The following is a 23,148-nucleotide window of genomic DNA, read 5'->3' on the forward strand; positions in this document are numbered from 1 at the left end:
CAACAAGTTGCTGTCTGTATTACGGGGCTGAAACACGAGAACACTAGCGTACCTGGTTGTGCTGAGTTACAGGAACATAACGATCACGCCAAATGAACCCGGTCACAAATCGCGGTATTCATGATATATCTCGATCATGCGACCTAAAGAGAGATGTTTCGCCTGATGTCATGCCTCATTTCCATCTTAAAACGTGTGCAGTGGCGTAGACAGTAGCTACCCCTATGCATAAAAAAAAGCTGGGAAATTATCTGTTCTATACACTATGTCTTCTTGATGCATATGTAAGAATTCACAACGCAGCCTAGACGCATATTAGCACGCAGCCCCATGCTAGATACTGCAGTCGAGCAGTAGACAACACGCATAGTGTGTTCGCAAATTGGGGGTTATACAAGTTTTTATATCAAGTTTATGACTTGAAGCAGGTCTCACATCAGGGGTGGGATTTATTTACTTTCATTCTTGTATGAAATGTTGGAATACCTCCATTCGCTCTCTTCATTTGAATCTGATTCAGAAGTCGAACCGAGACTTTATTATTATACAGGGTGTTTCCTAAACATGCGGCAAAAATTCAGGGGGTTGTTCCTTGGACTATTCTTAGAATATTTTGTCCTTTGATGATTTTTGAAAAACCTATTTGTTTCGAAGATATAGGGGAAACAAAATTTCAGATAATAACATTTTATTATGAAAAATTACATGAAAATTCAACTCAACCTACAAAAACTGTTGAAAATGACCACCTCTAGCCAGCATACAAGCATCCAATCTTCTCCTCATTGACTGCCGAACCCTTTCAAAAAAAAAAAAAAAAAAAAAAGAGGTTTTTCAAAAATCATCCAAGGACAAAACATGCTTAAAATAGTCCAAGGAACAACCTCCTGAATTTTTGCCGCATGTTTAGGAAACACCCTGTATATACGTAAGTAAAAACAGAAAATTCTAATAGTGAGTGAGTACCTTAAAAAAGAAAAAAATTCATAGAAATTTTTCTTCAAATAAGAATTGGGTGGTGAGCGGTTTACGAGTTATGATCAAGAATATCAGCCTGTATACGTTCCTTAATCTTTTGCCTCATTTTTTGAATTGTTTATTTATTTATATATGGACAAGCCATTTTACATATTCACAAATGAACCAAATGAACCATGCATAAAAACACACAATCAAGTGGAAAAACAAAATTGATGAAAATTATCAAGTGATCTGAAATAGTTCTTCAGTTGGAATAATGATACATTGTGAAGATCAACCTCCACCGAACCAGCAGCCCTCAATGCTCTATCGAAAGGATTGTTCATTCCGTGATTGGTTCTACTGAATTTTATATTAAATTGTTCCCAGGTTCTGAAATTCCTTTGAGAAACGTTTAAATTTATCCTTTGAAGAAGGAAGGGGCTGTCGATGAAATTATGCAAAATTTTGTATACAAGCATAATATCAAAATTATGTCTTCTGGCTTCAAGTGAAATGAGGGATAATTTTTCTCGAATCTCTTCATGTACACACCATTTAACAACGTTTTCGATATCTCTCTGAAGTAACAAGCAATCAGGGATCTTATAAGACGAAAGAGTTTTATGTCATCTGCGAACAGTAGAAAGTGACAGAATCTTGTGACAGTTTTTATGTCATTGATGAAGCACAAAAATAAAATTGGATACAAGGGTGATCCTTGTGGGACTCCTGAACTAACTTCAATACCCCCGGATAGAGTATCAGAAATCTTAATGAACTGTGTCAACCCAATCAAACGTTCCGAAATCCACTGAAGTGAGGGTGGTCGAAAGCCTAATGCTTTGAGTTTAGTAATAAGTTGCCAGTGAGGCAACCTATCAAAATCCTTAGCAACGTCTGTATATATTGCATCGACCTGTGATCTCTCGCTAAACACTGATAGGGTCAAGTCTGTGAACTATAACAGATTTGTTGTTACAGATCTTCCGGCAATAAATCCATGTTGTTCCTCATTAAAAATAATTTTAAGTAATGGAGTATTTTTTTTTAGTTATTAAAAAACCCAAAATTTTTGGAATATAGGAACTTTTCGTTACTAGTCTGTAATTTCTCACGTCGCTAATATTGCCTGAGTTGAATACCGGAGTAACATAACTTGATTTCCATTTACTTGGATATTTACCTGAATTTACAGATAAATTAAATGAAATAAAAAAAAAATGCCAATAAAACGTGTCTGCACTTCTTCAGAAACAGTGCGGAAATCCGATCGTGACCAGTATCACTCTTTTCTGCTAGATTGCCGAGAACATTCAGAACCTCAGTCTCAGAGATAATATCCAAAGTTTTCTAACTAAAAATTTCTGTAATGTCGAATGCGAGAAACTTGTCCCAAGATGTCCTGAGAGTTACTTATCGTTTAAAGTTCTATTGCCTAGCTCAGTATGAAAAAGCTATGGACGCATCCAATTGGCAAAAAGGGCTAGTGCCCACCGTTTTTCCCAGCCGTAACCTATGAAGAACCTTGTTTCATAAATAACACAACATCTGGTCTTGCTGCTGTTACTAAGGAAAAAATTGTAAATCACAAAACTGAATGAATTGTAAATTCTCTGTATTCAATAAAACACTTGGTATTTTTATATTCATATTCTTTCTTATTTCTAGTTGTATCTCTTTTCTTATATTCTTTGTGAATTTTCTCATCTGTTGTTCAAATTTCAATAATTTTTTTTACAATTCTCAATTTCTGTAGGCTTGGTTAATCGATCGTCTAGAGGTATGATTCGATTACCTGGCCTTTCGTCTTTTTCTCCGTGACTTTGTTGGATTTGTAATAATGAAACTCTTTTGAATTATTTACATCTATTTACAAAGCCACAATTATACAGTGAAAACTCAGTATTGAGAAGATCCCAATAACGTCCTAATAACAAGTTTCTTACTACTATACGGTATACGGTACTGAATTTCGTCTTTAACTCTCGTTCAATTGATTACTCGAAACGTCTTCGTCGTACTTCAAGTTTTCGGTCGTCTCGTCTTTAACTTGTTCGCGACTCGCCTTAATCTAGTCCGCGAACCGTCTTTTCGTTTACGTCTTAAGTTGACCGACCGAACTTGTCTCGTCTTTGATTTGAGTTAAACTGTACCGTCTGTACACGTCTTTCGTTTAATCTTAACTGTTTCCGTCTTCTGCTTAATTTTGACTGTGCTCTCTGTCGATTGGAACTACCCCGTCTCGAATATCCCTTCTTTTCGTTCTGGCCACACCCTTAGGGGAAAGTACCTTCTCCTAGTCCAATGAAATCTTATGTCGTACCATAGTATAAGGAAAGGATAGTAAGCCAGTGTAGTGCTTTTTTCGATTTTGTTGATGTTGAGCGCCATCTAGTTGCACTCACGTTAAGCCTCGAATTTTACCGTCAAAAAATTGGTCCGTAAAGTGGAGCCCTCTGAAAGAATTGGTGTTATTTTGAAGAACTAAAACATTTGAAATAGAGTGGTCAGAAGATTTCTATATTTTGATATTTTTTCTGCTCTACAATAAGAATTTACGCCAGTGGCGTGTATTTGTGATAAACAAGTACAATTCTACAAGTTATCATGAAATCACTAATCAGGTCCAGTCGTCATGAAATGATATCTCTAGGTTTTTTCAGGATTTATGAATGGAATAAACCCCATTTTCCGGGATATCGATATTGCAATTGAATGTATTTGAAGAATATTCGATTGATATTGTTTTGTTATAGATTGAGTGAGAATAGGTGAAGTTTCTATCAACATAAATTTCCTAATGTCGTAAGTTCCAATGAAATTTCTCAAAAGCTATATTTAGCATTTGACAGTTGGTTTCGATCATTTTTTCCCAACCTTTTACGATTCTAAGAGTTATGTTTTTTATGTTGAATGAAACCGTGTGCTATTCAAAGCATCAAATAAGTTGTTGATGGTTTCCACAAAGCGTGCAGTATTTTCGGCTGTTGCCGATACTAGTTCTCCAGTTCTTAGGGCTGTCATTATAGCAGCATAAACACTGTGACTCAATAACTGTGCTGCTAACTTCACGGTCATTTTTTGGAAACAGTTAGGATTGAGATGTTTATCCGTCAATTTTAATGAAGCTTTTCGCGTACTACTCTTTTTATCGATATCATATACTTTTTTTATATCAGAAAAGCATTTGTACTGTCCATTTAATATAAAATTATTATGCGAAAAATTGTTACGGATAGATTTCAACAGGTGACGAGTATCGAAAAATGCATAATATTTTTTTTCTTCCACGAAAAAATATGGTTTCGCCTTTTCGACTCCCAAATTTCTAAACAGTTTCTGATTAGTACTTGATAAATCACAAACTATGCCTATAGTTGAAAGTTTTGATTCTTGAAGTTTTTTCAAAGCCTCCGTAACGATGAGCAACAACGATGCATGAGACACCCCATTATCAGAGACAAAATATGCAATCGGTATTTTCCAGGAGCTGTAAATACCTCTAATCATCTGAAATAGCTTCTGAATGTTTCAAGTATTATTTTTTTTTTAATTATCCAATCAGTTTGTTGATTCCTCAGAGGAATGCAAAATATACGAGAAACAATTTCATTTTTTATTTCACGATTTCTTTCTTATCCTTCTCAAGAAATATAAGAATAGGCAAAAACAGCAAAACCATTATTTCTGGTATTTACCCTTATTCTTATCCTATAACAAGAAAGGTGAAAATAACATATTTACCCAAGTCCATGTTAAATTCTAAAGAAAAACTACCAATCAATTGATGTCGGCAACTGGACTGAGAGGTGGTTTTTGTTCCAACAACCTGACCTTCAACCCTGTCAAGTAAATCAGAACTCAATTATCACATTTAGACCACAAAAGTACCCAAACAGTAGCATATTTTGTATCAGCTTATGGGGTGCGTCGTTATTTCCTATCATTTGAAAAAACATAATCAGTCAAAACTCACAACTATAAACATAGTTTTATTGAGTACCTACTAATCAGAAACTTTTTAGAAATTCGGGGAGCGATCTGATAGTTTTTATATTCTTATTCTACACCCCTGTCTTTTGTTCGAGAAAATTATTACATTTCTAAAGTTTTACAAAAAAAGGGTTCTTTTTTATTGCACATCTGAAATAGCTTCTGGATATTTAAAGTATTAGTTTTTTTTTTCAATTATCCAATCAGTTTGTTGATTCCTCAGAGGAATGGAAAATATACGAGAAACAATTTCATTTCACAATTTCTTTCTCATCCTTCTCAAGAAATAATATAAGAATGGGCAAAAAATGCAGAAGTGCAGAACCATGATTTCTGGTTTTAACCTTATTCTTATAACAAGAAAGGAGAAAATAAGATATTTACCCAAGTACATGTTAAATTCTATAGAAAAACTACCGCTCAATTGAGAGTGAACAAAATAGGTACCAAATGGTATTTTATGATCCGGTCCTAGGGTCGTAATGCGTTCAATAATCCTTCTGACCTTGTCATAAAAGAAATTGGACGTACACAAGAAAATGCTCAAAAGATAGAAGTGTCTAACGACAAGAGATATAATAAACCATAACAGGCACTTTGAAAATTTGCCGCCTGGCATTTCCTTATCATTTTAAGATGAATATAGTTAGTATGTTCCAGGATATACTAAAATACAAATTCAATTTAATGCATCCTCAAACCCCAAAACAATTTTCATTAAAAAAATTGCATAAAAAAATCATCCAAGTAGACTAGCAGTATCATTCATTATCGCTCATTGTTCCAAATCATCGAGAAAATTAATACCGATCATCCAAAGCGGAGCTAATTTTCGAGACTAATTCTCAATCAAAAACCTCATTTTGGAAATCCATAAATAATTTTCATTACATGACAACGTTCAAAATACAATTATAGATCCTTATGTAGACGCAGTAATCCTACGCTGGGACACAGCAATACAATCTAAATGCCATAAATAAATTCATTCTCATTACAGGTATATAGATACAAAAAGAATGATCGAGCGGATTTTGAGAACATTTAATCCTCCAAGAATACACTTCGTCCTCAATTCTATGAATGATTCAAAACACTTTGTTTTTCTGATTCAGTTTAGTTAGAGGAGGATGTGTGTACATTTCAAGACCCCAGGTTTAAAAGAATAGAAAGATTCGTCGGTTCTCAATTCAAAATAAAAAAATTTTTGACCACTGAAATAGAGAAATGTCTAAAAATCACAATGCATAGGGATCAGAAAAGCAAGGTTTCAAATGAAAAAACTTTGCCAACGATTTAAAAGACGGCATTACATTTCGAATGTGGAATCTTATATTATTATTTTTAGAACTCTTTATTGCTAAATTCATATGTTTGAATCTAATATTCAATTTTTATATTTTTTTCATTGATAATATCCCAATTCTATTCATATTTCTTCGGATGAAACCACTTTCTACTATTATATGAATAATTTTAATTCAATTGTATCTATCAATTTGTTTAAATTATTCCTGAATAGAGTTAAGTGATCATTCAAACTTTTATCGTAATGCAAAACGCAATTATTCGAATAAATATTCAATGAATATTCGAATATTCAAATGTAGTGGTAACTTAATAATAACATAAAAATTGTTGGCAATGTCATGCGACCCCTTTTCAACCACGCCACTAAATGAATTATCGTATTATTTCTGCGCCAACTATAGCTCATGATTCAGCACCATCTATTATCGAGTTACTTCTCCACTTTGGGTAGTCAATAGTGTTCGATATATGCAACCCGTAAAACACCGGTTCCAACTACAGTAGCGACTCCAAGTGACCAGTTCCTTGCCGTCAAACGGCGGTTGGCTTACTATCCTTTCCTTATACTATGGTCGTACCGCCCCAAAGATCTTCGCGGATTCCTGGAATCGAATATTCTAGAAGGACTAGGGCCTGAGAAAAAAGATGAAACACATGTGGCATAATCGTCTTGTTCTGAAACTTTTCCCAACCCCATAAATCCCTCAAGTTTTACAATCGACATATGACATTCTTCGACACCCCGAAGACACATCCTTTGTGCATTATGTACAATAACCATTCGTTCCCTGTAAATTCTTTGAATTTGTCATGCCCTTGGCACTTGAAGAGACTAATAGGGCTCCACGCATCCGGTTGACCATCTCAATTATTTACAGGGAACAATAAACCGGATCCTACATTCGACCCCCCTAAAAATTAGAGTTCGACCTGAACTCATCATCGTCCTCGTCTTCGTGAGGTATCCACGGTTTCATGAATTCCGCACATGTAGATAATCTCACAGGACCTTCATGAACCCCGACTTTTTCCACGTCGTACCTGTCATTTCTCTTTGGTCGCGATACCTCATATGGGCCTAAAAACTTTCGTCTAGGCTTCTGACCCGCGCCGAATAGCGTTTTGCCTTATCGCTACAAGCTTTCCTACCTGGTACGTCTCGACCTTCTTTCTCCGTCGATCATGTTTTCGTCGGCCATCCCTTTGTACCTTAGGTACCTGATCTGCGCATTTACTTCTCGTTTGCCCTTTATCGTCTTTCCCCATGTCATTTTCGAACGCTGCAACCACTGACCGATTTTCCTTTTCACGCATTTTAACCCTTTCCCCCTGACTATTACTTCTGGGGACATCGGTCGTAATCGTTACCTGGTTTATGTGTTCCTTCTTAATCTTTAATTTCACGTCTTTCGTCTGATTGGCTCTATAGGTCTGGGTCAGTTTACCGTCTTTACTTTTCAAAGGTGGAGTATCGATGTGTTCTTTATCAATTCGTCGTCGTCGTCCGTCGTCGTTGATAGCGATATGCATCAACCAACTGTTCGCAACCGCTTGTTCCTTTGATCTCACGCTAATCCCTTCTTCCCCTATTAAAACAGTAGCCTGTTTCAAAATATTAGTACCAAGGATCGCTTGAAATCCCAACGATCCATCTATCTTCACGTCTAATTTCCAGGAACCCATCGTATTTACTTTGAAATGACCCAAACCTCTAATGATGGTGACGTCGTTATCTAACGGTAAGTGACGCAGGTATGAATATCCTCGCGAATAATGCTTATCTCGCTACCGGTATCAAAGAGAGCCTCAACCGCAACCGCCCCAAAAACAAGTCTGATCGCATTTTTGGGAACTGATTCTACCACGGCCACTTCCGTGGTTTCAACCTTTTCTCTGCAACTCGCGGCAATGTCCATGTTTATTGCATCGGAAACATTTTGTTCCTTTGCTTTTATCTGGACATTCCCTCGACTTATGCCCTCTTTTACCGCAACTAAAGCAAGATTCGCTGCTTGCCTGCGTACCGTTTTTCCCGTCTTTGATCAAATTTTTCTCATTAGTCTCGTTTCGCTTGACATAACCGTTTGATCTCACATCCTTTTTTTGGAAGTGAGAATCCCCCCTTTTGGTGATCTCCTCATATATCTTAGCTTTCTGTTTGAAATCACCAAAATTTTTCGAACCATACAATATTATTTTATTCGTGGAGGCGTCCGCAATACCGTCTTTAATATATTGTATTACCGCTTCTTCTTCAATATTGGCTCTACTGCCGATCTCTCTCATAGCGAGAATGTACTCTTGTACACTCTCACTAGATTTTTTACTCCTGCTAGCCAGGAGTTTGTGAATTTGCGCCGAACTCACACGGACTTCAAATTCCTCGCATAGCCGCTCTTTCAAGTTTGCCCACGTCTTTATCCCAGTCTGTGATTGAATGAACCATCTCGCTAAACCCGACAGAGATTTTTTCGCGAATATCAATTTTTGAAGATCTGACCAACCCGTCATCGCAGCCATTTCATTAAAATCCTCAATCCATCTCCCGACCGGATAATTATCGGCCCCCGTGAATTGTCGAATGGAATCTTCTACGTCATTAAAAGTCAAAAAAAAACTACTCCGACAATTACGGTTTTCTTCCTCGAGCTTCATTCTTGACACCGATACAGAAACAGAGCTTACTACATCGTCATTGTCACCGTCGTCATCGTCTTCGTCGTCGTCTTTTTCTAATAGGGGACCACACAAGAAACCGCACAGCCTTTTGGCGCTTTCTTCCGTAGAACCCTCGTATGGCAAATTCAAAATTTGGCATAACGCCTCTAAATCAGTGTCCGTCAATTTTTGTTCAACGTCTTTGATTTTGTCTTGATGTTCGTTATCGTCTTTGTCCCAATCAAATCCGTCAAAGTTTCGTATTGTCCTACGTCTTTTGTATTTGTCACCTTCGGTACCGAAACAAGCTATGTGCAGTGCTCTAATAGCCGGACCTTTGGCTTTCGAAATACCGTCTTCAATATGTTTTATTTCGCCTAACGAGTACATTTTCAATTTAGGTATCTACGCCGAAACGGAATGAAGTTAAATTGAATCGTCTTACTTTAACCGTTGACAGAAATTCAGTAACCGCTCACAAGTAAAAGCAACAGTAACACAAAATAAAATGGACACACACAAAAATGAATAGGAATAGGAACAAAAAACAAAATCAACACACTAAATCGACAGAAAATAAATCATCAGATTTGAGAATCGGAGATCAAAATATTCGTCTTCAATCCTGATTAAAATATACAAGAGAAAAACAGATACAGGAAAAGATTCTCAAGTGAATAAAAGTCAAAAAACAGTGAATAATCGAATGAAGTCAAATGTAATTGCAGAACCAACAGCTTATGAATTTTTTCTAGCCTCGTCTTAAAAGAAAAATTTCTACCTTGTACAATTCCTCGTCTTGTTGAACTTAATCCTTTATTCACACTGTTACACAAAAATGACCTTTTATCACTTCACACACTTTTCCTTGATGGTCCTCGTCTTTCTTCGCCCTTCTCCTCGTCTCTTGGTTGATCTTCCTTCTCTTTGTAGAATATTCTCGTCTACGTCGAATATTCGAAAATTCTTCTCAGATCCTGGACGATTTTCTCCTTAATATAGGCTTTTCACTTTGATCCCGGACGATTTTCTCCCTGAAAATCTACTTCTATCCCGGTTGATTTTCTCACAGCAAATACTTCACAGATCCCGGTTGATTTTCTCCTTGAAAATCAACTTCGATCCCGGACGATTTTCTCCTTGAAAATACTCCACAGATCCCGGTTGATTTTCTCCTTGAAAATCAACTTCGATCCCGGACGAGCCCCCAAAATGTAGGCTTTTCACAATTCAATCCCCGACGAGCCCCCAAAATGTAGGCTTGGTTAATCGATCGTCTAGAGGTATGATTCGATTACCTGGCCTTTCGTCTTTTTCTCCGTGACTTTGTTGGATTTGTAATAATGAAACTCTTTTGAATTATTTACATCTATTTACAAAGCCACAATTATACAGTGAAAACTCAGTATTGAGAAGATCCCAATAACGTCCTAATAACAAGTTTCTTACTACTATACGGTATACGGTACTGAATTTCGTCTTTAACTCTCGTTCAATTGATTACTCGAAACGTCTTCGTCATACTTCAAGTTTTCGGTCGTCTCGTCTTTAACTTGTTCGCGACTCGCCTTAATCTAGTTCGCGACTCGCCTTAATCTAGTCCGCGAACCGTCTCTTCGTTTACGTCTTAAGTTGACCGACCGAACTTGTCTCGTCTTTGATTTGAGTTAAACTGTACCGTCTGTACACGTCTTTCGTTTAATCTTAACTGTTTCCGTCTTCGGCTTGATTTTGAATGATCTCTCTATCGATTGGAACTACCCCGTCCCGAATATCCCTTCCTTTCGTTCTGGCCACATCCTTAGAGAAAAGTACCTTCTCCTAGTCCAATGAAATCTTATGTCGTACCGCCCCAAAGATCTTCGCGGATTCCTGGAATCGAATATTCTAGAAGGACTAGGGCCTGAGAAAAAAGATGAAACACATGTGACATAATCGTCTTGTTCTGAAACTTTTTCCAACCACATAAATCCAACCCCATAAATCCCTTAAGTTTTACAATCGACATATGACATTCTTCGACACCCCGAAAACACATCCTTTGTGCATTATGTACAATAACCATTCGTTCCCTGTAAATTCTTTGAATTTGTCATGCCCTTGGCACTTGAAGAGACTAATAGGGCTCCACGCATCCGGTTGACCATCTCAAGTATTTACAGGGAACAGTAAACCGGATCCTACATTTCTTCCTCAGAAATTCCCAGCATCCCATTAATAACTCCTAATTTTTCTTGTGTTTCTTCTGTTTTCATTTCAACCTTATCTATTCCTCTATGTTGATCCTTTCTTCTGTTATCATATTCATCTTGGAATTCAATAAATTCATTCTCTGTTTCTATTTCATGAACTTCAATTTTTTGTCCATTTGTTTCAAATTATCTCGAATTGCAAGTTTCAAGTCATCGGTTAACTACCTCATCAAATTATTCCAAGCATTCCAAAAAGCATATCTTTTGTGTTCGTTGTTTCTTATGAAGTTGTTCCTTCCAAAATCTCAATCTATTCATCCTCCTCATTTTCATTGAGTACCTTATCTTCTTCATGATGCTCGGTCCTGCTTCTCAATTCCATCTGATGAGCCATCTCTAAATGGCTAAAATGTAATGTATTTCAGCCCCACGTTAGGTGCCAATTGTAATGGATCTCTCAATTCGAATTTTGAAAATATTCTGAACTAGTTCCAAACAAAAATATAAATCTCTACTTGAAATAGCTCTCTATCTCAGGTGGGTTCATGGAAATTGATATATCAATTCATTCTTTTTTTTTTAAACAACAATCCTAATCTATCTAACTACCTAACAAATTGCCTAACTATTTGAAATGAAATGAAATTTACACCAACCTTTGAAAAAAAGCTTATCTAAATATTTTCTCTTCCTTTCAGTGCTTTTCCCTCTTCGTTCGAACTGAAAGTTCCATTATACTTACACATTTCCTCTCCAAAACTTCAAAAAATTCAACTTCAAATTCCTTTTCCTTTCAAAACACTCATTCGATATTATGATCTTGATCTTTTCGTCTCCAACTCCGTATTTCAATTATGACGATATCTGAATTTGCATTCAAGCATTCACACCATTATCCTTCTCAAATCAACTCCGTATTGAACTCTTTAATCTATAAAACTCACAGATAGCCTACACATTCCAAAAGGAATCAACATCCCCCAAACCGCCCTACAACAGAATGGCTAAAACAGTCAACAAGTTCAGAAAGCCATTAACCCATACACAACAAACCGAAAATCTTCGAGAAAATATAACTTATAAAGCTTTTCTTCCTTTTATCAAATGTGTAACTGACAAAATCAGTCGCATTCTACAAAAACAGGACATAAATACAGTTTTCACAGCCGATAACGAAATTTCCAAATTTCATCGAACACCAAAGAATACGTTCGATAACGAGCATTTTTGACAACCTCCCTTTTGATTATTCTGTTTACTTTATATACATGATTATAATTGATTTCTACTACTTTGCTAACGAAGTATCATATCTTTATTCGCTGAAATTGTTGATGTTCTTAATCGTTGCTTTCTTGAGAACTATTGATATGTCTTCAAATGAGATCCTTAAAACTCTGTATTTCAGTATGTACTATTTTTATTTTTACATGCTTTGTTATGTATCATGTTTTGACTTTTTTATATTGTTATTGTAGAGTCCTGAAGAAGGTCCCCATCGGGATCGAAACGTCGACTAAATGGAATAAAGAAGAGTGACATTCTAACACTTATCAATTTCCCACACCCCTTATTAAATTTATTAGTATTTTTGTATATTGGGAATTAAAATTGTTGATATTCAAGCATGAGGTTCTATGCAGCAGTCAGAAACAACTATGGAAGAATAGCATATGAAGCGTTGAGTCTTGGTCTTCGTACAATATGAAACTGGCATCTTATAGAAACCGAAGAGTGTTCCTTTTGGAATGCAAAAGACAAGGTTTACTTCCCAAACATATTTCCAGCAATATGAATTATTTGTTCAGCTCTGCAAGTGACTCAGGTTCGTCCAGACAGGTTCAGGCAATGTTGGAGAAATCGAGGCGTCTCGTTCTTCAATTTGAGATCACTGTGATTGTGACCAGGATAGAAAGAATGAGTGTGATTCTTCCAGGTTGTGGCAGATCTTGGAGGGGTTGCTTCCACCAGAGATGCTAAGTGTTTTGGATCTTACCAGTCCAGAAGGTACAGAAGAGAAGTTGCTGCTAAGAGAAATCTGATGAAGGTGAGAGCTCTATCGGATGAACTTCTAAAGAGAGTAGAACCACAAGAGAGGTGGGTTAAGAATGTTAGTTCTGTTATTATACCAGATAGAATATTGATATTCCTAGCACTGGGCCCAAAATTCGACATTGATATTCCTTTAAAGGAGGTTTCCATGTCGAGGCTGTTGTCAGATGTAGAGAGCATTATTGATCTTAATGATAGACTGTCAGATGAGGGAAAGAACATCAAACGTTCCCAAGCTGCTAATATTGTCACCAACTACATCCAACCTGGAAAAAGAACTAATAATGTTTTCCAGAGAGAATTTTACCACTGTGAGAGGTACCTGATTGAACGTCAAGAATTGCTTGTGTTACGAGCTGATAAAGACAATGTTACGGTATTGATGGATAAGGATCAGTACAAAGAGCTCTCCAACACAATTTTGCTCAATGAACGATATTACCAATTTCTTCCAAACAGAGATCCAACCATTACTATACAAGGTAAATGTAATGCATTGATTAAGCGATGGGTCAGTCAGGGCCACATAACACAAATTCAAGGTTAATAACTGCACATTAACAATTCAGTTACTGCTTGATTCTACGGTTTACCAAAGATCCACAAACCCACTCTTGCCTTGAGACCAATAATATCATCTTTTAACACCCACAAATCCAAACTGTCAGTTTTTGTATAAGACATCCTGTCTAAATATCTTTCTTCTACTAGAAGTAGATATTTTATTGAAGATTCCTTTGCCTTTGCCCAATATGTGAATGATTTTCAGTTACGTGTTGATTATGTTCTGATCAGCCTCGACGTTGTTTCTCTTTTCACTAACATTCCTGTCGAATTGGCAGTTTCAGCTGTTGGGAACAAGTGGGAAACTATCAGAAACCACGCAAGTACACCAAAAGAAGAATTCATCGATGCCATCAAGTTCCTGTTTTCTTCGAACTATTTCTTTTTTAATGGTAGGGTCTTCAAACAGGTGCTTGGTTCCCCTATGGGTTCCAACTTCAGTCCTTTCATTGCTGAAGTAGTAATGGATTTCCTTCTGGACTGCATTCTTGCCAATGTTCCTATTAACATTCCTTTCATCAAGAAATATGTTGATGACCTAATATGTGCTGTACCTAAAGATCAGGTTGCTTTCGTTCTTGACAGGTTCAATAGTGGATATGAGAGCATACAGTTCACGTTGAAGGAAGAAACAGCGAATGGTGTCCCATTCCGAGATAAAAGGGTGATTCGAACACTGGAAAATAAGCTGATTTTGGATTTGTTCCGAAAGCCAACAAGTTCAGGGAGATACTTACACTAATTTTCTAATCATCATCATCAGTGATTGAATAATTTTTCAAAATGCAAGCCAAGCAGACGAAAAAGGAGCCCATCCACTCGGTGCAGGTTTTCGGAAGGAAGTAAACCGCTCCAGCTGTTGCTTACTGCAAAAGGGGTCGTGGTCACCTCAGCGTAAATGGCAGGCCTTTGAACCAAGTGGAGCCAAAAATGCTCCAAGATAAACTTCAGGAACCAATTCTTCTGTTGGGAAAGGACAAATTCAGTGCTGTGGATATCAGAGTTAGAGGGAACGGAGACATTCTCATTCAATACGATAGGACATTGTTAGTTGCTGATCCTAGGAGATGCGAACCCAAGAAATTCGGTGGTCCAGGTGCCCGTGCCGGCTACCAAAAATCTTATCGTTAAGATTTACAAATATATTTTACTTTCATGAAATTTTCTAATGATCCACATGGACAAAAGGTGAACATGATTTTAGGATTGAAGAATCGCATTGAAAAGGTTGCCCATCCAAGTCTAAGGCGGCAGAATCTGAGGATATTGTTACAGTTGATGCTAGAAAATGGATACCTAAAAAGGTTGTTGTTCAGATTAATTTAAAATACCACTCTTTCGAAACAGCCAACGAATGGAGAGAGGGGCGCATCCACCACTGTGGAAACTGAGAACGCAGATAGAATTTTGTACTCATCTATTCCCCTGATAAATGGTATGACTAATGCATTAATTAACCTTCTGAAGACCACAAAAATAAGATTGATTCAGAAATCTTATTTTGAAATGGACAGATTATACAGTCGAGTGAAAGATAGGATGACTGTTGATAATATGAGTGGTGGGGTATATTGTATTCCTTGTTCAATATGTAGTGAGGTGTATATTGGTCAGACGTCTCAGCTTTTGAAGAGAAGGATGGCTCAACACAAAAGCGACGTCAAGAATCCAAACAAGATTTGTGTCCTAGCAGACCATAACCGGGACAACGATCATCCAATGAATTATGATTTCACCAAAATCCTTGAATGTGAAGTTAGTGGAAAGAAAAGATGTTTCTTAGAGATATATCATATCAAACGCCAAACCTGTTCGATGAATTAGAGAAGGGATGTAAACAATATTAGCTTCATATATTCTTATTTGATTCATTATGACCAGTTCAGTTCAGTGCAAGGGAAGTGGATGAATCACATGGAGGGGGAATTTCCACAAGTTCAGCAGTCGTAGGGATAACGAAAAAAAAAGATTCCTATGTTCAAGATCAGTTCGATGAGAGGGGATTGGATTTCGGTTCATGGCATCTTTTTACAATCGAATTTGTTCTGAGTTCGGTGAGAGTGAATTGCTGCGAGCAATGTGATTTAATGCTATTCTATGTTTCATCTATGTATTCTGTGGCAAGTCTGGTTGACAGCATTTTTGACAACCTTTCATTTGATTATTCTGTTTACTTTATTTACATGATTATTGATTTCTACTCCTTTGTTAACGAAGTTAACAAATTCGCTGAAATTCTTGATGTTCTTGTTCGTTGCTTTCCTGAGAACTATTGATTTGTAACCAAATAAGATAACTCTGTATTTCGGTATGAACTATTTTTATTTTTACATGCTTTGTGATGTATCATGTTTTGACTGTTTTATATTGCTATTGTAGAGTCCTAAAGAAGGTCCCCATTGGAAAAAGAAAATTTATATATATATATATATATATATATATATATATATATATATATATATATATATATATATATATATATATATATATATATATATATATATATATATATATAAGTTAGATAAGGGGTGTGGGAAAATTGATAAGTGTTATAATGTCACTCTTCTTTATTTCATTTAGTCGACGTTTCGATCCCGATGGGGACCTTCTTCAGGACTCCACAATAGCAATAGAAAACAGTCAAAATAAGGCAATCACAAATCATGTAAAAATAGTACATACCGAAATACAGAGTTGTAAAGATCTTATTTGAACACAAATCAATAGCTCTCAAGAAAGCAACTAACAAGAACATCAACAACTTCAGCGAAAAAAGATCTGATACTTCGTAAGTGAAGGAGTAGAAATCAATTATAATAAGTAAATAGGTAAACAGAATAATCAACAAAATGAGAGGTTGTCAAAAATGTTGTCAACCAGACTTGCCCAGAATACACGCACATGACAGATGAAACATAGAGTAGCATCAAATCACATTGGTCGCAGTAATTCACTCTCACCGAACTCAGAACAAATGCGATTTTTTTGAAAGATTCCATGAACCGAAACCAATCCCCTCTCACAGAAATGGCCTAGAACACAGAATTCATTTTCACGTTATCCCTACGACTGCTGAACTTGTTGAAATTCCTTCTGTATGTGATCCACCCAATTCTCTCCCACCGAACTGGTCATAATGAATCAAATAAGAATAGATGGAGCTGATATTATTTACATCCCTGCTGTAGTTCATCGAACAGGTTTGGCGTTTAATATGATACATCTCTAAGAAACATCTTTTTCTTCCACTAACTTCAATTTCTAGGATTTTGGTGGAATCATAATTCATTGGATGATCTTTGTCCCGGGTATGGTCTGCTAGGGCACAAATCTTACTTGAATTCTTGATGTCGCTTTTGTGTTGAGCAATCCTTCTCTTCAGAAGCTGAGACGTCTGACCAATGTACACCTCACTGCATATTGAACAAGGAATACAATATACCACACCACTCATGTTATCAACAGTCATCCTATCTTTCACTCGACTCTATAATCTGTCAATTTTAAAATAAGATTTCTGAATCAACATAATTTCTGTGGTCTTTAAGAGGTAAATTTATGCGTTTGTCATACCATTAATTAGGGGAATAGACAAGTAAAGAATTCTACCCGTGTTCTCAGTGTCCACAGTGGTGGATGCGCTCCTCTCTCCATTCGTTGGCCGTGTCGAAGGAGTGGTATTATAAATCAACCTGGACAATAACCTTTTTGGGTATCCATTCTCTAGCATCAACTGCATCAACAACCTCAGATTCTGCCGCCTTAGACTTGGATGGGCAACCTTTTCTATGCGATTCTTCAATCCTAAAATCATGTTTACCTTTTGTCCATGTGAATGATTAGAAAAATAGTGTATGTATCTCCCTGAACTTGTTGGTTTTCGGTACCAATCCAGAATCAGCCTATTTTCCAGTGTTCGAATCACCCTTGTATCCAGGAATGGGACTCCATTCGCTGTTTCTTCTTCCAAAGTAAACTGTATACTTTCATGTTCACTGTTAAACCTGTCTAGAACGAAAGCAATCTGGTCTTTAGGTACAGCACATATTAGATCATCAACATATTTCTTGATGAAAGGAATGTGGAAAGGAATACTAACAAGAATGCCGTCCAGAAGGAAATCCATTACTAATTCAGCAATGGATGGACTGAAGTTGGAACCCATAGGGGAACCGAGCACCTGCTTGAAGAACCTACCATTAAAAAGAAAATAGTTTGAAGAAAACAGGAACTTGATGGCATGGATGAATTCTTCTTTTGGTAGACTTGTGTGGTTTCTGATAGTATCCCACTTGTTCTCAACAGCTGAAACTGCCAACTCGACAGGAATGTTGGTGAAAAGAGATACAACGTCCAGGCTGATCAGGACATAATCAACAGGTAACTGGAAATCATTCACATACTGGGCAAAAGCAAAGGAATCTTCAATAAAATATCTACTTCTGGTAGAAGAAAGATATTTAGACAGGATGTCTGAAACAAAAACTGACAGTTTGGATGTGGGGGTGTTAACAGATGATATTATTGGTCTCAAGGCAAGAATGGGTTTGTGGATTTTTGGTAAACCGTAGAATCTAGCTGGAACTGAATTGTAAATGTACAGTGATTTACCTTGTATTTGTGTTATGTGGCCCTCACTGACCCATCGTTTAATCAATGCATTACATTTACCTTGTATTGTAACGGTTGGATCTCTGTTGGTAAGAAGTTGGTAATATTGTTCATTAAGTAAAATTTTGTTGGAGAGCTCTATGTACTGATCCTTATCCATCAAAACCGTAACATTGCCTTTATCAGCCCGTAACACAAGCAATTCTTGATGTTCACTTAGGTATCTCTTACAGTGGTAAAATTCTCTCTGGAAAACATTATTAGTCCTTTTTCCAGGTTTGATGTAGTTTGTGATAATATTAACAGCTTGGGAACGTTTGATGTTCTTTCCCTCATCTGACAGTCTATCATTAAGGTCAATAATGCCCTCTACATCTGACAACAGCCTCGACATGGAAACCTCCCTTAAAGGAATATCAATGCCGAATTTGGGGCCCAGTGCTAGAAATTTCAATATTCTATCTGGTACAATAACAGTACTAACATTCTAAATCCACCTTTCCTGTGGTTCTACTTTCTTTAGAAGTTCATCTGATAGAGCTCTCACCTTCATCAGATTTCTCTCCCTGATAGCAGCAAATTCTCTTCTGTACCTTCTGGACTGGTAAGTTTCAAAACGACTTAGCATCTCTGGTGGAAGCAACCCCTCCAAGATCTGCCACAACCTGGAAGAATCACACTCCATTCTTCCTATCCTGGTCACAGTCACAGTGATCTCAAATTGAAGAACGAGACGTCTTGATTTCTCCAACATAGCCTGAACCTGTCTGGACGAACCTGAATCACTTGCTGAGCTGAACAAATAATTCATATTGTTGGAAATATGTTTAGGAAGTAAACCCTGTCTTTTGCATTCCAAAAGGAACACTCTTCGGTTTCTATAAGATGCCAGTTTCATATTGTATGACGACCATGACTTCAACGCTTCATATGCTACTCTTCCATAGTTGTTTCTCACTTCTGCATAAAACCCCATGCTTAAATATCAACAATTTTAATTCCCAATATACAACAATAATTATAAGTTAGATAAGGGGTGTGGGAAAATTGATAAGTGTTATAATGTCACTCTTCTTTATTTCATTTAGTCGACGTTTCGATCCCGATGGGGACCTTCTTCAGGACTCTACAATAGCAATAGAAAACAGTCAAAATAAGGCAATCACAAATCATGTAAAAATAGTACATACCGAAATACAGAGTTGTAAAGATCTTATTTGAACACAAATCAATAGCTCTCAAGAAAGCAACTAACAAGAACATCAACAACTTCATCCAAAAAAGATCTGATACTTCGTTAGTGAAGGAGTAGAAATCAATTATAATAAGTAAATAGGTAAACAGAATAATCAACAAAATGAGAGGTTGTCAAAAATGTTGTCAACCAGACTTGCCACAGAATACACGCACATGACAGATGAAACATAGAGTAGCATTAAATCACATTGGTCGCAGTAATTCACTCTCACCGAACTCAGAACAAATGCGATTTTTTTGAAAGATTCCATGAACCGAAACCAATCCCCTTTCACAGAAATGGCCTAGAACACAGAATTCATTTTCACGTTATCCCTACGACTGCTGAACTTGTTGAAATTCCTTCTGTATGTGATCCATCCAATTCTCTCCCACCGAACTGGTCATAATGAATCAAATAAGAATAGATGGAGCTGATATTATTTACATCCCTTCTGTAGTTCATCGAACAGGTTTGGCGTTTAAGAAACAGCGAATGGAGTCCCATTCCTGGATACAAGGGTGATTCGAACACTGGAAAATAGGCTGATTCTGGATTGGTACCGAAAACCAACAAGTTCAGGGAGATACATACACTATTTTTCTAATCATTCACATGGACAAAAGGTAAACATGGTTTTAGGATTGAAGAATCGCATAGAAAAGGTTGCCCATCCAAGTCTAAGGCGGCAGAATCTGAGGTTGTTGATGCAGTTGATGCTAGAGAATGGATACCCAAAAAGGTTATTGTCCAGGTTGATTTATAATACCACTCCTTCGACACGGCCAACAAATGGAGAGAGGAGCGCATCCACCACTGTGGACACTGAGAACACGGGTAGAATTCTTTACTTGTCTATTCCCCTAATTAATGGTATGACAAACGCATTAATTAATCTCTTAAAGACCACAGAAATTATGTTGATTCAGAAATCTTATTTTAAAATTGACAGATTATACAGTCGAGTGAAAGATAGGATGACTGTTGATAACATGAGTGGTGTGGTATATTGTATTCCTTGTTCAATATGCAGTGAGGTGTACATTGGTCAGACGTCTCAGCTTCTGAAGAGAAAGATTGCTCAACACAAAAGCGACATCAAGAATTCAAGTAAGATTTGTGCCCTAGCAGACCATACCCGGGACAAAGATCATCCAATGAATTATGATTCCACCAAAATCCTAGAAATTGAAGTTAGTGGAAGAAAAAGATGTTTCTTAGAGATGTATCATATTAAACGCCAAACCTGTTCGATGAACTACAGAAGGGATGTAAATAATATCAGCTCCATCTATTCTTATTTGATTCATTATGACCAGTTCGGTGGGAGAGAATTGGGTGGATCACATACAGAAGGAATTTCAACAAGTTCAGCAGTCGTAGGGATAACGTGAAAATGAATTCTGTGTTCTAGGCCATTTCTGTGAGAGGGGATTGGTTTCGGTTCATGGAATCTTTCAAAAAAATCGCATTTGTTCTGAGTTCGGTGAGAGTGAATTACTGCGACCAATGTGATTTAATGCTACTCTATGTTTCATCTGTCATGTGCGTGTATTCTGTGGCAAGTCTGGTTGACAACATTTTTGACAACCTCTCATTTTGTTGATTATTCTGTTTACCTATTTACTTATTATAATTGATTTCTACTCCTTCACTAACGAAGTATCAGATCTTTTTTCGCTGAAGTTGTTGATGTTCTTGTTAGTTGCTTTCTTGAGAGCTATTGATTTGTGTTCAAATAAGATCTTTACAACTCTGTATTTCGGTATGTACTATTTTTACATGATTTGTGATTGCCTTATTTTGACTGTTTTCTATTGCTATTTTAGAGTCCTGAAGAAGGTCCCCATCGGGATCGAAACGTCGACTAAATGAAATAAAGAAGAGTGACATTATAACACTTATCAATTTTCCCACACCCCTTATCTAACTTATAATTATTGTTGTATATTGGGAATTAAAATTGTTGATATTTAAGCATGGGGTTTTATGCAGAAGTGAGAAACAACTATGGAAGAGTAGCATATGAAGCGTTGAAGTCATGGTCGTCATACAATATGAAACTGGCATCTTATAGAAACCGAAGAGTGTTCCTTTTGGAATGCAAAAGACAGGGTTTACTTCCTAAACATATTTCCAACAATATGAATTATTTGTTCAGCTCAGCAAGTGATTCAGGTTCGTCCAGACAGGTTCAGGCTATGTTGGAGAAATCAAGACGTCTCGTTCTTCAATTTGAGATCACTGTGACTGTGACCAGGATAGGAAGAATGGAGTGTGATTCTTCCAGGTTGTGGCAGATCTTGGAGGGGTTGCTTCCACCAGAGATGCTAAGTCGTTTTGAAACTTACCAGTCCAGAAGGTACAGAAGAGAATTTGCTGCTATCAGGGAGAGAAATCTGATGAAGGTGAGAGCTCTATCAGATGAACTTCTAAAGAAAGTAGAACCACAGGAAAGGTGGATTAAGAATGTTAGTACTGTTATTGTACCAGATAGAATATTGAAATTTCTAGCACTGGGCCCCAAATTCGGCATTGATATTCCTTTAAGGGAGGTTTCCATGTCGAGGCTGTTGTCAGATGTAGAGGGCATTATTGACCTTAATGATAGACTGTCAGATGAGGGAAAGAACATCAAACGTTCCCAAGCTGTTAATATTATCACAAACTACATCAAACCTGGAAAAAGGACTAACAATGTTTTCCAGAGAGAATTTTACCACTGTAAGAGATACCTAAGTGAACATCAAGAATTGCTTGTGTTACGGGCTGATAAAGGCAATGTTACGGTTTTGATGGATAAGGATCAGTACATAGAGCTCTCCAACAAAATTTTACTTAATGAACAATATTACCAACTTCTTACTAACAGAGATCCAACCGTTACAATACAAGGTAAATGTAATGCATTGATTAAACGATGGGTCAGTGAGGGCCACATAACACAAATACAAGGTAAATCACTGTACATTTACAATTCAGTTCCAGCTAGATTCTACGGTTTACCAAAAATCCACAAACCCATTCTTGCCTTGAGACCAATAATATCATCTGTTAACACCCCCACATCCAAACTGTCAGTTTTTGTTTCAGACATCCTGTCTAAATATCTTTCTTCTACCAGAAGTAGATATTTTATTGAAGATTCCTTAGCTTTTGCCCAGTATGTGAATGATTTCCAGTTACCTGTTGATTATGTCCTGATCAGCCTGGACGTTGTATCTCTTTTCACCAACATTCCTGTCGAGTTGGCAGTTTCAGCTGTTGAGAACAAGTGGGATACTATCAGAAACCACACAAGTCTACCAAAAGAAGAATTCATCCATGCCATCAAGTTCCTGTTTTCTTCAAACTATTTTCTTTTTAATGGTAGGTTCTTCAAGCAGGTGCTCGGTGCCCCAATGGGTTCCAACTTCAGTCCATCCATTGCTGAATTAGTAATGGATTTCCTTCTGGACGGCATTCTTGTTAGTATTCCTTTCCACATTCCTTTCATCAAGAAATATGTTGATGATCTAATATGTGCTGTACCTAAAGACCAGATTGCTTTCGTTCTAGACAGGTTTA

At 36.9% G+C, this 23,148-nt stretch overlaps 1 protein-coding gene and 1 pseudogene across 1 annotated transcript in view; both read left to right on the top strand.

The window, feature by feature from the left end:
- LOC123673717 (vitamin D3 receptor-like) overlaps positions 1–23,148 on the top strand; it is a 307,940-nt gene that overhangs the window by 265,605 nt on the left and 19,187 nt on the right. The gene's annotated exons all lie outside the window — the stretch shown is intronic.
- Positions 14,517–14,895, top strand: LOC123673718 (annotated as a pseudogene).

Source organism: Harmonia axyridis, chromosome 2 (assembly GCF_914767665.1).
Source record: "Harmonia axyridis chromosome 2, icHarAxyr1.1, whole genome shotgun sequence".
In the NCBI taxonomy this organism is placed as follows: Eukaryota; Metazoa; Arthropoda; class Insecta; order Coleoptera; family Coccinellidae; genus Harmonia; species Harmonia axyridis.